General features: G+C 46.5%; 1 protein-coding gene across 2 annotated transcripts in view; it reads left to right on the top strand.

Annotated features, from left to right (window-relative positions):
- Window positions 1-9172: 9172 nt before the first annotated feature.
- Window positions 9173-13313, top strand: part of LOC146300930 (zinc finger protein 516-like) — a 25584-nt gene continuing 21443 nt past the window's right edge. Inside the window, exon 1 of one of the 2 annotated variants that reach the window (XM_084707615.1) lies at window positions 9173-9294. The gene's annotated coding sequence lies outside the window, so the exon portion shown is untranslated. Of the gene's footprint in view, window positions 9295-10806; window positions 11018-13313 lie in introns of those variants that run through there. The other variant, XM_084707607.1, reaches the window with a different exon arrangement.

Genomic DNA, 13313 nt, shown 5'->3' on the forward strand with positions numbered 1-13313 from the left:
GAAAGGGCAGGTGAGGAAAGGGTGAGGAGAGAAGAGAAAAGAAGTGAAGAGAAGAGAGGAGACAGTAGGGGAGAGGAGAGGACAAGGGAAGAGAGGAGACCGGAGGAGAGGAGGGAAAAGGAGAGGAGCTGAGCGGTGATGTGTCTCTGCAGTGTGCTGTCAGGGGAGGGACTGAGATAACAGTGAACAAACACACTTATGCAACCATGTTAACATCTTAGCAGAGCACAGTGGGCTGAAACCCCGCAACACAATCAAACACACCCAGTCAGTGGCTGCAAGCCTCACCTCTATTCTAGGATATGAAACATGGATGAGTGTTTATTGATCAATAATGCATGTGTGTCCGTCTTGGGAGAAGAGAGGCAGCCCGAACGTGCACACACACATGCACAGACACACCAGAGCCTACCTGCTCTGCTTTTATTTCATCCTGAAGGTCACTGGAGCGGAGTGTGTATGTATGCCGATGTGTGTGTGCGTACATTGTGTGCGTTTGTGTGTGTGTAGGCACTGAAGCATTGGAATGGGAAGTACACGAGAGAGCTTGATATACCCTCACTCTCTCTCATCTGGTCTGGTCTGTTGTCCAAGCACAACCAGCATCCAATGGACACACACACACACACACACATGTTCCTCCCAAGGCTATCTGTTTCCAGATACACACCCCTCCCTGGAAGACTCTTCACGGGTCCCGCGTGTGGCCACAGGGTTTCTTATTCTCCTGACCAACACACGTGTGGCAGGCAGTTACCGTGACCGCACCTCACTCACAATGTGCTCGCCTGGCGCTCTCACACACATGCACACATATGTACATGCGCACACACACACAAACACATGCATGCATATATGCACACACACACACACACACACACTTGTATACACCGACACACACACACACGCACGCATGAATGGACACATACATCAACACACACACAAGCACACACACCTTATCTCCCTGTCGTAATGACCAGCCCTCTGCTCTAATATTGGTGCTCTCAGGATGACACGTAAAGATAATCGTCCCCCGACCCTGAGGAACCTATAACCACCCGGCGCTCCCCATCAATTAGACAGCATTAAGGTGTGGGGCTGCTGCAAGGTTCTTCTGACGTGTGACGAGTGTGTGTCTGTGTGTGTGTGTGAGTACGCATCTGTGAGTGTGTGCCTCCCCGCATGAATGCGTGCCTCTGTGTGTGTGTGTGTGTGTGTGTGTGTGTGTTTGCCTGGTGCTAACCAGATCCCTGGTCCTCTCCCTCAGCCCAACCTAATTACAGGTACAGATAGGCAGGCCAGATGAAACGCCGGCAGATGCTTTGATGGATGGTGGCGCTGCTGCAGAGAGAACAAACATGTCATTAGCATGACAATGGGCCTGATACAGAGGCCGCGCACAAAAGACATGGAAGAGAGAGAGGGAGAGAGAGAGAGAGAGAGAGAGAGAGAGAGAGAGAGAGAGAGAGAGAGAGAGAGAGAGAGAGAGAAGTCAGGGTGGTAGAAGGAGAGAGACAGAGACAGAAGGGAGGGCGAAAGAAAGAGATAGACAGACAGGGGAGTGAGCTAGGAGAGGGAGGGAGGGAGGGAGGGAGGGAGGGAGGGAGGGAGGGAGGGAGGGAGGGAGAGAGAGAGAGAGAGAGAGAGAGAGAGAGAGAGAGAGAGAGAGAGAGAGAGAGAGAGAGAGAGAGAGAGAGAGAGAGAGAGAGAGAGAGAGAGAGAGAGAAAGAAAGAAAGAAAGAAAGAAAGAAAGAAAGAAAGAAAGAAAGAAAGAAAGAAAGAAAGAAAGAAAGAGAAGTGAGGGAGGGAGGGTAGGAGAGAAGGAGGAGGAAAAAAGAGAAAGAGTGATGGAAGGCCCCACCAGATCTGACAGGATATGAGAAGGAAATACACTGACGAGGAAATAACTTTGAGTACGCTATTATATATCAAATGTATACTGTAACTGCATAGACACGAGACTAGTGGCTGTTTTTGATACACACATATTGAGTCATGATTATTTGGAGTAAATGTTTAAATGATTCCTGTCCCTGTTAAGTTAACATACATTGGTCTGCAACAGCTTTTTTTTTTAAGATAAGAATAGAATGGCTTCACTCTGCCTTGGGTGTGTGCGAGAGGAGTGTGTGTGTGATAGGAGTGTGTGTGTGATGCGTCAATGTGTACGTGAGAAAATAATGTGTGTGTGAGGAGGTTTTAATGGTGGTGTGGAAACCACATGCTGAGAAGGAATAAATAATTGATCCTTGGACAAAGTATACCTCATCAATATTTCATGAGAACATATCTTAAGGTATACCATAAAAGCTTGGCGTGAAACATCATGGATTTTTACCTGCTGGATATCTCAGACAATTCTCATTCACAGTTCAACAGTTCCCCTCAATGCTCAATTAAAGAATGCAATTATATTAATCAACACCACCATACCATTACCAGTATCCAAATCCCAAGGAATACAATCTATTCTTATTGGACAACCCAACGATTGTACATGATATCAGTCTTGCTGCCCAAAGTCCCCAACCTCTAACCTCAGTAACATCCAATCAGTGTTGTTCCAAACATGTTCTGACACCCCAGAGCAGCGCTGGACACAGGCTACATCGACGACGTCACATGAGAGAGAGCCTTTTGTAATTCCCTTTTCAAACAACAGAAATATTCTGTCAGGATTACGTTGCCGACAAGACCCCTTTGTTTGGAATTCTAATCCCTCATACTGAACTAAAAGGATTTCACAATGGAAGCTTCTCTCCTTGAGCAATCCAACCAATACTAACAATTTTCTCACTTACTTTTAACTTACTTAACTCGTACTTTACTAACACCCTACAAAACTCTATTCTGTATGGATAAGGTAGTACATTATATGTACAGTATATTACTAAACACATTCATAGATGACTTCCCTATTTGTGTCACTGAGATTCAAGGCTAATTGGTTCAAGTCACACAAATAGATTTAGGAGTCATGAAAGCGTCCCGGGAAAAGTGTCCCCACACATGATGACAGCCCACGCTGTCACACCGTGTTAGGCTACGTTCAGCGGAACATTTCTTTATCCTTGTTTGAAGTTGCTGCGACTTCTCTCTCCGTAATTGTGTTAAGTGGAGACAGAGAGAGAGGCTCTGTTTTTACATTGTACGCCCCAACAAAGATGAGAGAGGAGAAAGGGAAGGGACAGAGGAGTGTGCGTGGGGGAGGGAGGGAGGGAGGGAGAGAGAGAGAGGGAGGTTACTCAGGCTCCCCTCCCCCTCTCAGAGAGAGCTGAAGGCTCTCCACAGCTTCCTCCTCCTCCTCCTCCTCCCTGTTCTCTACCAACTGAACGTTCCGTTTGAAGTTTTTTTCACAACACCTAAATCACTACAACTACCTCCACACTGTTCTAACTCCAGTAATGGATCACCTCAGCTCATAGCTTCAGACTAACTGTGGCAACAGGTTTCAAATGTGTGACGCCGGCACACACCAGTGAAAGGGCATACACACACCAGGCCACACTCACACACACTCCCCCCCCTTCCCCTCAGCCCAGCGCATGTGGAGATCCTCAAACTCAAAGTCAGCTGTTTGGCACTTGAAGTCGTTGCTCGCGCTATTGTTGTCAGTTGGAGAGTGGTGTGTTGTGTGAGAGAGGGAGGGAGGGAGAGACACACAGAGAGAGAGAGACAGAGTCAGAGACAAAGAGAGAGAGAGAGAGAGAGAGAGAGAGAGAGAGAGAGAGAGAGAGAGAGAGAGAGAGAGAGAGAGACTGTGTTGGAGTTTGGGGGAGGGGCGTGTTTTGAGGGCTGTTGGGAAGCGGTGTTGTGTGTATGTAAGAAAAGGAAATCAGTTGTGTTTGCATGTGAAGGGAGCTGTGGGCGTGGGGGGAGGTGAGGGAGGGAGGGCGCAAGGTCTGTGATTGTGGAATTGAGATCCTGTCTTTGGAAGTCCACTCACCATACTGGAGTATTTGTGTAATTACCAGACTGGTTGACTATACGCTCGGCACAAACAACAGCTGTCTCTGACATAAGAAGTGCACACAGAAGCACAAACTCTGCCTCCTCCCTCTCATCCACCCCTCCCTTTGTCTCTCTCTCTCTCTTTCGCACACATGCTCTTTTGCTCACTCTCTCTAAATCTCTCTCTTCTCTCTTTCCACTCCCTCAATTTTCTCTCATTTTCTTTCTGCGCTCCTATTTTTTCTCCCCCTCTGCACACACAGTACACACACAGTTTATGTGCACATGACACACACATTGTATACAAACACAACTCAATATGATTAGTTAAATGAAGATGAGCAAAGTAACGCTCTACATCTTTCTACGCTGTGTGTGTTTGTGTGTGTGTGTGTCTGTAAGGCGTTTACAATAAATACCCCAGCTGTGCTATAATACATCCTTACAAAACAACTTGTATTTAGTACACACATACTACATTTGTATTAAGGACACAATAAAACTTGTACGCGGAACGCAATTAAACTTGAATTTAGTACTGGGTCTGTGGTTCTCCTTGATGTGCTGAGCTTTGCAGGTTGGAGTGCTGGTAGGCCGCTCTCTAGACAATGCTATAGTGATGTGTATAAAGTCCTTTAGGGCAAAGGAGCAGCAGAGATGGACAAACAAAAGATAATCAATATCATATGCTTCTGGCCCGCCCAAAGTCTAGACGGCCTTGCCTGCTGGAACCACATGGTCCTCTCATGTTTGACTCAATGTCAGACATGCTGTCGGACATAAGGCCTTTTCCCCATCGCTGGTAATCCTCGTTAGAATCATCTAGAATCACTCACGTCAGCCTATCTACAAACATATTCTGGAGAAACGAGACATGTTTCTTACACACTGGCGCAAGGACTACAAACATAAAAGAAGAGTAATGGTTGGTGGTGAAGTCTACCTGACAGATTTGACAGAACACACACATACAAACACACACACACACAGACCGACCCACACTAGCACACAAACGCACTTAAGCACACGTGCACACGCATGTGCACACACTCATACACACACACGCACGCACGCACACACGCACGCACACACACACGCAGTCTTTGATCCCAAGGGCAGAGCCGGCAGAGTGTTTGTAGAGAGGGGCTGAGACCAGAGAGACTGTGCTTCTCTTCTCCAGACCAGGCGTGTAATAGGGCCTCCTCCATTAGTCAAATAAACCGTGTGGAGAAACTGCTTCCTGCCTCACAACCCCAAAACAGGATATAGATTATAGTGTCTGGATTGAAGCCATGAAGGGATATATGAGCATTTGTTCTCCTGCCTGGTGCTCTCCATCTTTCTCTCTCTGGACGCTGCGTTTGGGCTATTTCTTCTTGCAGCACCTTGTCTGTGGTCTGTGTGTGTGCATGCTCGGCTGCCTTTGAATGATCGCACTCCTTTAACTGTGTGTGTGTGTGTGTGTGCGTGCGTGTGTGAAGGAGAGAGACAGTGGTATAGCTTTAGGGTGTATTATGGATGTGTGTGAGTGAGTGTTCCGGGGAAAGTGTGTTTTAGACAGTGATAATGTGTGTGGAGAGGCGGGCGGGTAGGCAGGGAGGGAGGGAGGGGTGCAGACAATGTCAACGCTGCAGCATGATCTTGTGGATCCATCACACTACCTCCTACTGCAGTCACCCCTGCTTAAAATGCACTGCCACACACACACATACACACACGTACACACGCACACACATACACACAGGAAACAGCTAGATTGCGCAGGCTGGCTGTGTAGTCTCCCCCAACCTAGATGGGATTAAGCTGTTAGGACGTAATTACACCCCCTTATTATATTAGTGGACAACGACGCAACCTGGCTCTTCCATCAATCACGTCCTCCCCTCACCAGTCAACAGTCCCACAATTACTGTAAACTACAGCAAGTACTTGGATGCAGAATACATCATGTATTACATTGGGAAATGTTGTATTGTGTAGTGTTTATGACTTGCAGGTGTGCTTTCGTGCATGTGTGTGTGTGTAATGTTGTGTGTCTTTGTAAAGGTGTGCGTGTGAGTGACAGTGGGTGTGTGTGCGTGTCATGCTGAGATGCAGTGGAAAGCATTCCCCACACAGCTAGAATAGCATGATCAATGGTGTGGGAGGATCTCCCTTTAAGGCTCACTGGAACATGATGATGAGAGAGAGAGAGAGAGAGAGAGAGAGAGAGAGAGAGAGAGAGAGAGAGAGAGAGAGAGAGGGAGAGGGAGAGGGAGAGGGAGAGGGAGAGGGAGAGGGAGAGGGAGAGGGAGAGAGAGAGAGAGAGAGAGAGAGAGAGAGAGAGAGAGAGAGAGAGAGAGAGAGAGAGAGAGAGAGAGAGAGAGAGAGAGAGAGAGAGAGAGAGAGAGAGAGAGAGAGAGAGGGAGAGGGGAGGGGGGGAGAAAGAGAGAGATATAAAAGGAAAGAGAAGAAGAGAGAAAAGAAGAGACAAGAAGAGAGATAATAAATGAGCGTGATGGAGGACAAGAAAGAAAGATAGACAGTGACAGAGATGTAGAGGAGATTACAGTGAGATAGTATCAGAGGGAGGAAAGAAAGAAGGAGACTGGCAGAGGAGAGATAGAGAGACAAAAAAAAACGGAAGGAGAGGGGAGAGGGTCAAGGAGAGGAGGGGTGTAGATGAGTGAGAGTATGCAAGGCACAGATAACATCCTGCTCAGGGACAGGATAGTGGGATGTGAGGAGAGGAGCAAAAAGAGGTGTGGTGAGAGGAGGAGGGGAGAAGGAGCAGTAAGGGGAGGAGAGTTGAGGAGGGGGCAGGAGAGACGAGGAGGGGGGAGGAGGGAGAGGAGAGTTGAGGAGGGGGCAGGAGCGACGAGGAGGGGGGAGGAGGGAGAGGAGAGTTGAGGAGGGGGCAGGAGAGACGAGGAGGGGGGAGGAGGGAGAGGAGAGTTGAGGAGGGGGTAGGAGAGACGAGGAGGGGGGGAGGAGGGAGAGGAGTTCACCAGAGTGGGTGTCATTCTAAAGCAGTCATCTGATAGCACATGCATATTGGATGTAGTGTAGCATTGGCTTGCCGCTGCTGTTTCAGATGTGGTTGCTCACTGACCATGAGGCAATACACAAAGACACACACACAAATGCTGTACATACACACACACGCGGTCTCCGTGGTAAGGATCTCACAGTGCCGCACCTCCAGTTGACAATTAGCATGCAGTTGCTAATGCATTGAGAGCTAATTGAGCACCAGGGGCTGGGGTGTCACTCACCACAGCAGAGTATTGCAGAACACACACACACACAACAACACACACACACATGCATACACACACATTTACACACACACTGGCAGACACACAACTCCCCCCCCCCCCCCCCCCCCCATTACTGTACCACACAGAAACACACACGTGAACATGCACACAGAGGGACACACGCGCACACACGCGCACACACAAAGACACACGTGTAGTCTCAGCCTAGTGGTAACAGCTAGTACAACTGAAGGGTGATGTTTGTCACCAGCCGTGTACAATATGACTGGATTACATGCTGCACAGTTGAGTCTTGACTAGCAGGAGGAATAGCTATTAAAAGCCTTCCCCTTAGGTTATGATGTGTGTGTGTGCATGTCCGTGTGTGCATGTCCGTGTGAGTGTAATTACGGGTGTGTGCGATTAGTGTGTGTGCGTGCCTGGTCTCTCTTTGTTTGTTTGTGTGTGCGTGTGTGTATGAGTGCTTGATTGCAAGTACTATAAAGCCCAAAAGGAGAGAGCAAAAACGCATGGAATGCCTCAGTGAAGTTTGGTTGAAAGATCACTGAGGAACACGCAACGCACAACAAGGATGCACCAGGAAGGACTGGCTCTGAAGGATGCCGCGGTTGAGAGAAAGGGGGGGGGGGGAATAAATGGTAAGAGAGAGAGAAAGAGAGAGAGAGGGGGGGGGGGGGGAGACAGAACGAAGGAAGCAGGAGAGGATGTTGAAAGCCTCTCGTATGACAGGAAGCATCTAAACAGAGACTCACTGCAGCAATGAGACAGGAGGAGACAGGACTCTCTAGTCATGGGCTCATTACAAAACATTTTGCTGGTGTGTGTGTGTGCATGTTCAAGGAAGTGTGTGTGTGTTAAAGTGTGCATGGTTGTGTAAATGTGTGCCTGCTTACTGTGTGTGTGTGTGTGTGGATAAATGGTAAATGTGGAAGGGGGGGACATGTATGTGTGTGTGTGTACATGTGTGTGTGTGTGGGGGGGGGCATGTGTGTGCTTGTGTGTGTGTGGAGGGGGGGGGGGAATGTGTGTGCTTGTGTGAGCTAGAGCCTGTGTTTACGATTTCAGGGCTTGTGGCTGATAAGACGTCGGAGTGTCTTAAATCAGAGGTGCATCAGCAGTCAGCAAGATGGCTCCCTCCATTCTCAATGCATACTGAGCAAACACACACAGACACACACACACACACACACATCTCGGCTTAGAAGCCTCAGAATCACAAGGCTGTAGTAGCAACTCTCATGATCTATCAAGAAGACATTCCACACACCTCATATTCGGAATTGTTTCCATTAAAAGAATAGCGTCACACGTTTTATGTTCAGTGTTATGCTGAAGCAGTCTAGGCTATTTAACTATCAGATCAACACTTTTAACCGTGTCTAATTACTGATTCATAATAGTGTTGTATAGCAGTCTATATTTCATGTTGATCTTTTTCAGGATTTTACAAATATGCCAAACTAACGTTCAACATCTAACACAAAGGACGTTCTATTGTTGGTCTTTGTGAACGTATCTGGATCTTCGTGCAGTTGCATTCCAATCGGCTGCTGTCTAGTTTGAGCGCTTTGGAAACCTGTTCTTTAGTATTTAATCCAGATTAATTTGTTTTTCAACGGCCACACGAGAGAATATGGCGAAATAAAGCATGTGTCGAGGTTGTGTAGAGTACAAACTATGGTCTAGGACATCCGAACAGTTTCGAAAGCATATTAAGAAGTTTGTGCTGACAATAGTGGATAGTTCATTTAATGCGGGAGAGACCATCCGCTGCCACAAAAAAGGTGTTTTATGATAACACGGTGTAGGCGAACAGATATATGCTGTTTGCTTTTGCCGGGCAATGTGTTAAATTGTTGCGGGCGAATAATCTACCGGTACTTTTGTCTTCGATTGTATTGTTGTATTCGAGGTGGTTTGGGGAGTTCGTGCGTCAAGAGTCGAAGACCGGAGACGGGTCCCCTACAGACTAGTGGTTTCGACTCTCTCAATCATATGCACTTCAGCATACAGCGCATGCTTTCACCTTCGCGATTGTCTTTTCTTCGCTAGTCTCCAGGATAATTTTATCACTCACAAACAGGTACGTAACTCAATGTTTTTGTTGCGTTGCCTCATTCTTGCGTTTCGCCTTGAGACTGATCAAAGCGAATACGGATCGAAAATGACCAGACAGTTGATAGACACAAACGACAGATGATAAACTTTAAATAATAGGCTATCGTAGATGTGCAACGTGGATAGACTTATCATTGTCGTCTGCTTGGAAATGTGATTGGCTTTAGTCCTTGTTTTCTCATGTTGAGATTATTATGTAGTGTAGGCTACTTTTATATCCTAGCACACCGTACCGAATGTATTAAGAGTGTTGGAACAAGAGAAATTTGGTTATTTGGAGGTGATTCGTTAAATGTATTTTGGGACCATATAGCCTACATGTTTATTACTTGTCGTTGTCTGATCTAATCCACACAGAGATTGAGGGAAGCACATCCATATTAGGAAGTCGAATGTCCCAGATATAAAATAGACGTGCCTTGGTTGTCATGGGCTGCGGAGGGTCATGGCAACATTAACGTAATCCTGCAATTCCTTTGATGAGCTGCTCAAATCCTGAACATTTTGAATTTCTGAAATTTGGAGTTGAAGCTCATTAGCTATTAGAGTCTGTGTGGGGGATACAAAAACATGTGGCGGGGGAGGGGGTGAAGAGGGGGGGGGGGGGGGCGAGAAGCGTTTAGGGGTGGGGGTGTTCGAAACATGTTATGCGCCTAACTTTTAACCAGTATACATTGCCATAAGCTTACTATTGCCATTTTTATGCAGCCCATTATGCTGTTATAATGAACGAGTTGCCTAGTCTTCCTGTAACCTACATTTAGATGCAGCATGACAGAGAGGGAGAACGACAGAAAGAGAGAAGAGGGGGGGGGGGGGTTTAATAGTCTGTCACAAAGTAGCCTAATGACGTTGTTGAGCATATCAGTTGCCATTTTACAACAATATTAAGTATATTTTACTGCTCATGTGTAACTATGGCATTGATAAAATGATTAAGGATTAGTTTACTAATACCACCATAACGTCAGCGGCGCAGATTGTAGGATGGCGCATGGTGTTTTTTTTTAATCCTTTGGGACAATTGTGTCGCTTCTCATAACATATTATGAAAATATGTAGTAGCCTACCCAATTTGATTATCTATGGTTAGATATTGTTACTTGACCAACAACCCTATCCTGTGGTTAGGTTAACAGTTGGCCAGTTAAAATACCCTACAATGGAATTATGTTGGTTTGTTCGCATTGGTAGCATTTCCCCAAAATGTGATCTATTTTATAGACTAAATAGACTAAACCTCTGCTTAATTACCAAAAAGTGGGTAGTGTAATCTATAAAGTTGGTCGCTGTAGCAAACAACAATCAAGTGAATATGCGAGTGGGTGTCTGGACAACTTTGGTGTTTTCTTTTTCCCTTTTTCTCACCCTCGAGTTGCTTGTCCTCAGTGCAGAGTTACACTGGACGTCACGCGGGTGCTCTACATTCTAAACGAAACGGCAAACGAGAAAGGGGGAAAACGAGTGAGAAGCTGGATAGAGAAAGAGGGAGGGACGTCGAACCTGTACTCGATAGCCTACCAAAGTAGAAGATAAGAACAACTAACATGGTTGGAGTTTGGCATAGATTTAGGGTAATTAACAACGACGATAGCCAATAAGAAGTAGATTTCCGTTGGAAATATTCCTCTGCTCTCAGCACTGGGACACCTAGACTGGTCGATAGTGAAGGACATACTGTTTGAACGGTGAGGAAGTGTCTATTCAATGATAAGTATTCGTTATTTGGAGGGTGTGTTCACATTGTGCTGCCAGTTTGACGGGTATGATATGAAATTACAGGATCGGGCTGACTGATCCGGGGCCGACACGATTGTTGTAAAAGAGATTCGAGGTGGCAAACTGACAACATGGGAGGTTATCATACATTTATCATTTACCACGCTTGGGTTACACTGGGATCATGTCAGTTGGAATGGAGAAGCATGTACAATAATTGAGAGTACAGGAAAAACAATGATACTTGCACCACATAATCACTTGCACCCAAGCATGACAGACAGAAGCAGACTTCTCAGTGAAATATTTACCATGGTAACCTCAGACTGGGTTCGTTCTATGGTATTAGTCACCTGGTCATCTTACAACTGTCACCTAATCTCAGTAGGCCTACTGTCTGCTCTGCACAATGTAAAATCATTCACATAATTCATTCTCTCTCTCTCTCTCTCTCTCTCTCTCTCTCTCTCTCTCTCTCTCTCCCTCCCCTTTGCTGTGGTCACTAGTGTCTGGACACAGTGTGTTCGTGTGACACACTTGATGACATAACTGTCTTATTCCCCTCTGGACTGTACTGTAGTATGTAGCTGGAGTGTTTACACTCTCTAGCGCCACCTGTTGCCACAGACAGGAACTACAAGCTGCCATTGTTGCTTTTATGATAAACACACGTCTCACTCTATAACACTTGCGTTCAGTAACGGGCATATCTAAGGTCTGTTGGCTATAATCAGTAATGATTAACAGTATTACCATCCTAAAACATTTTCAGGGAACTCTATTGACTGATGGCTGTAATCATAAATGAAATAGAGGAAATGCAGAGACAGGGATAAACAGGAAGCAAGGCGACAGGCATGCATGACTAAGATCTCCACATCATGTAGGAGTCTTGCTTGAACAGGTCGTCTTCTCTTCACAGCACACCACACTCGCTCTCTAGAGCTGCTGTACAAAAAAGAAAATGCAGATGTTACAGTAAGCAGGAGAGTGCATGAGAAAGCCTGTTTCTTTATCCTTATGGAGATCACGCACACAGTGATTCTCTCAAGACCGAGAGGGGCTTACTGTTTGATTGGCCCCTTCGGTGGGGTGAGGTTTGCTCTGCTCACACTGGTAAATGAGGGCCACAGTTCTGGAGCTCTGTCAACAGGGCTCCGTAAGTAGATTGTGTGTTTAGCTTTTTCATCTGTGCGCTGCTTATCACCTAGAAACTGAACTGAACTGCATCTACGTTTTTTATTCAAAAGGTTCTTGTCGTTGGCCCTCATTTCTGGGCGTGTAGGAGGGAAATGAGCAATTTCATCTTTTTGGGGTTTGAATGTGGAAGTGTTTTATGGGTCTGTGTGTGACAATGAGGACAAGGCAGTGCTTTGTGGAGACAGAAATGCATTTTTTAACCCTGTGGATGAATAGTCCCTCAGTCACATTCCACAGCAGGCAGGCAAGCAGAGAGACAGGCAAAGAGGCCGGCAGAGAGGCAGACGAAGAGACAAGCAGAGAGGCAGGCAGAGAGGTATGTAGAGAGGCAGCCAGAGAGGCAGCCAGAGAGGCAAGCAGAGAGGCAGACAGAGAGACAAGAAGAGAGACAGGCAGAGAGACAAGCAGAGAGGCAGGCATAGAGGTATGTAGAGAGACAAGCAGAGAGACAGGCAGAGAGGCAGACAGGGAGGCAGGCAGGGAGGCAGACAGACCCAGGCAGAGAGACAAACAGAGGCAGACAGACCCAGGCAGAGAGACAAACATAGAGGCAGACAGACCCAGGCAGAGAGACAAACATAGAGGCAGACAGACCCAGGCAGAGAGACAATAGAGAGAGAAGCAGGAAGAGAGGCAGGCAGAGTAATATAGGGAGAGAAGGAAGTGGGTTAAATGGCATAGCACTAACTAATATTTCTGTCAGCTCTGACCGTGTTGTTCTGCTGTTTTGGTTGTGTGCTAATTAGTGAAGAGTAGGTAGTGTGCACTAGGTAGTTTGGACTAGGTTGTGGGGGAGGAAGTACTCTAGTGTGGTAGTGTGTGTTAGATAGTGGTAGATAATGTAGTGTGCACTAGGTAGTGTATAGTAGGTAATGTTTACTATATAGTGTATATAAGGTATTGTGGGTAGTGTGTACTAGGTAGTGTATAGTAAGTAGAGTGTACAAGAAAGTATGTAGTAGTTAGTGTGTTGTAAGTAGTGTATAGGTAGTGTGTACTCGTGGTGGAGGAGGGGGTAGGGCTTGCAGTTGCCCGGTGGGGTGCCAGTCTGAAAGGGCATCCCCC

Source organism: Hypomesus nipponensis, chromosome 2 (genome assembly GCF_054491055.1).
Source record: "Hypomesus nipponensis isolate SF chromosome 2, ASM5449105v1, whole genome shotgun sequence".
Lineage (NCBI taxonomy): Eukaryota > Metazoa > Chordata > Actinopteri > Osmeriformes > Osmeridae > Hypomesus > Hypomesus nipponensis.